General features: G+C 51.8%; 1 pseudogene; it reads left to right on the top strand.

Moving 5' to 3' along the window:
• The first annotated feature begins 388 nt into the window (after positions 1–388).
• LOC111184418 (SWI/SNF-related matrix-associated actin-dependent regulator of chromatin subfamily D member 1 pseudogene) lies at positions 389–2,090 on the top strand (annotated as a pseudogene).
• Positions 2,091–2,854: the final 764 nt, after the last annotated feature.

The following is a 2,854-nucleotide window of genomic DNA, read 5'->3' on the forward strand; positions in this document are numbered from 1 at the left end:
TTGATCCTGTTTTTGTTTAAAACTATGTATATATCTTTACACCAATACATATATTTATCTTCATGTAAGTTTGTATGGGTGTGTATGTATATTTATGTATATCTGCATGAAGTGCTGTCTAAAACAATGTTCACCAAACAGGTAGTGAGGTTGGAGGTGATTTTTGCTGTCCTCTTTGTACTTCTCTAACTTGTTTATGATGTGCATGTACTATGTTTTTTTTTTGGCCTCACCACTCGGCATGTGGGATCTTAGTTCCCCGACCAGGGATCAATCCCACACCCCCTACATTGGAAGCGCAGAGCCTTAACCACTGGACCTCCAGGGAAGCCCCCCTGCTCGTACAATTTTTACAATAGAAAACTGAACTTTTGGTGTTTTTTGTGCAGCTACAGCAGTGGCTCCAGGAAAGATGGAGGCTGGGGCAGGTTTCCAGTCTGTGGCTCCGAGCGGCAGCACTGGAGCCTCAGGAGGGGTGGGCGCGGAGGCTGCCCTGGGCCCAGGTGGGACTCCGGGGCCTCCGGTACCAATGGGCCCAGCACCGGGTCAAGGGCTGTACTGCTCCCCCATGCCCGGAGCGGCCTATCCGAGACCAGGTATGCTACCAGGCAGCCGAACGACACCTCAGGGACCTTCCATGGCACCCCCTGGCTATGAGGGGAGCCTTTCAGTCAGACCTGGCCTGGCCCAGTCAGGGATGGACCAGTCCCGCAGGAGACCTGTTCCTCAGCAGATCCAGCAGGTCCAGCAGAAGGCGGTCCAGAATCGGAACCACAGTGCAAAGAAAAAGAAGATGGCTGACAAAATTCTACCTCAAAGTGTTCGTGAACTGGTACCAGAATCCCAGGCCTATATGGATCTCTTGGCTTTTGAAAGGAAACTGGACCAGACTATCATGAGGAAATGGCTAGATATCCAGGAGGCCTTGAAACATCCCATCAAGTCAGCCTTGTCCAAATATGATGCCACCAAACAAAAGAGGAAGTTCTCTTCTTTTTTTAAGTCCTTGGTGCTCGAACTGGACAAGGACCTGTACGGGCCAGACAACCATCTGGTAGAATGGTACAGGACCGCCACTACCCAGGAGACAGATGGCTTCGAAGTGAAGTGGCCAGAAGATGTGAATGTACGGTGTACTGTCCTGCTGATGCTGGATTACCAGCCTCCTCAGTTTAAATTAGACCCTCCTCTGGCTCGGCCGCTGGGCATCCACACCCAGACCCGTCCAGTGACCATTCAAGCACTGTGGCAATATATTAAGACGCGTAAGCTCCAGGACCCACCTGAGCGGGAGTTTGTCATCTGTGACAAGTACCTCCAGCAGATCTTTGAATCTCAACGTATGAAGTTTTTCAGAGATCCCGCAACGGCTCCATGCCTTGCTTATGCCACCAGAGCCCATCATCGTTAATCATATCATTAGTGTTGAGCCGAATGATCAGGAAAAGACAGATTGTTATGACCTTGATGTGGAAGTGGATGATACTTTGAAGACCCAGATGAATTCTTTTCTGTTGTCTACTGCCAGCCAGCAGGAGATTGCTACTCTAGACAGCAAGATCCATGAGACAATAGAAACTATCAATCAGCTGAAGACCCAGCGAGAGTTCATGCTGAGCTTTGCCAGAGACCCTCAGGGTTTCATCAATGACTGGCTTCAGTCCCAGTGCCGGGACCTCAAGACCATGACTGATGTGGTGGGTAACCCAGAGGAAGAGCGCCGAGCTGAGCTCTACTTCCAGCCTTGGGCACAGGAGGCCGTGTGCCGATGCTTCTATTCCAAGGTGCAGCAGAGATGACAAGAATTGGAGCAAGCCCTGGGAATCCGAAATACATAGGGCTTCTCCCACAGCCCCGATTTGGCTGCATGGATTTCTTTATTTGGGCCCTGTGCTGCCTCATAGCACCTTCCCTGGTCTTGCTTGGGGCCTTCCAGGGGATGCTGTTGGCTCTAGGACAACACCAGAATGAAGAGGGTCTCACGTGATACCTGTTACCCTCTTCTCCCACTCCATCCCTTCCTACCCGCAGCTTCCCTTTGCCCCACAAAGTTCCCATGTGCCTGTACCCTCCCCTGGTCTGCAGAGGACCTCTAGATAGGATTAGAGAGAGAACCCGTAGTGGTAATCAGTGCATTGAATGGATTGGGCCTAAGGCCAAGTGGTCTTCAAGGGAACCAGCTACACTGATCCTGCCCTTCAGAGACCCAGGAGTTGGGAGCTTTAGCCCCTTCTCCAAGACTTAAGCCTGGGGGCTCTCTATAAGCTAGTTGATCTTGGCTTTCCTGATAACAGAATCCAGTTTCCTTCCTTCCCTCCACAGGTTTGGAGCATACTCTCCCTTCACTTGCTGCCCTCTAGCACCAAAGGAATCCTGGTTCTGGGGCTCCACTGAGCCCCAGGTCAGTCCGCAGCCCTCTGGACTGGGCTGCTGTCTCAGTGCTTCTCTTACTCCCTCGTAGGGGGTCCGCATCAGTATTGGACTTTGTTCTTTTAGTATTGCTCCCTCTCACCACACTCCCTGTAGCTGCTTTATAGAATTCCCTCCTACCTGTCCTAACCCAGGGCATTTGAGTGGGGGAATCTTGCCTTTCCCTGTCAGAGCCCCAAGGGCCCTCACCTAGGGTACTGTCATTGCCGGCAGAGGCTGTTCCCTCCTGCTGTTGCTTGGAGGTGTGACTCATCCATTCATTCCACCCTGCCGCCCCCATCCTTTCACGGAGAAACAGGCCTAAAATCAAACAGGTAAAAGCCCCGGGCCATCCCTGTCTTCCTGTCCCTGTCTTCCCAGTTGACACCCGCTGGTGACTTCCAGGGCACTGAGGAGTGAAAGCACCTATAGGGCTGGAGAATAG

Source organism: Delphinapterus leucas, chromosome 15, assembly GCF_059928025.1.
Source record: "Delphinapterus leucas isolate spDelLeu-1000000601 "Yukka" chromosome 15, BTC_Dleu_Yukka2, whole genome shotgun sequence".
Classification (NCBI taxonomy): Eukaryota; Metazoa; Chordata; class Mammalia; order Artiodactyla; family Monodontidae; genus Delphinapterus; species Delphinapterus leucas.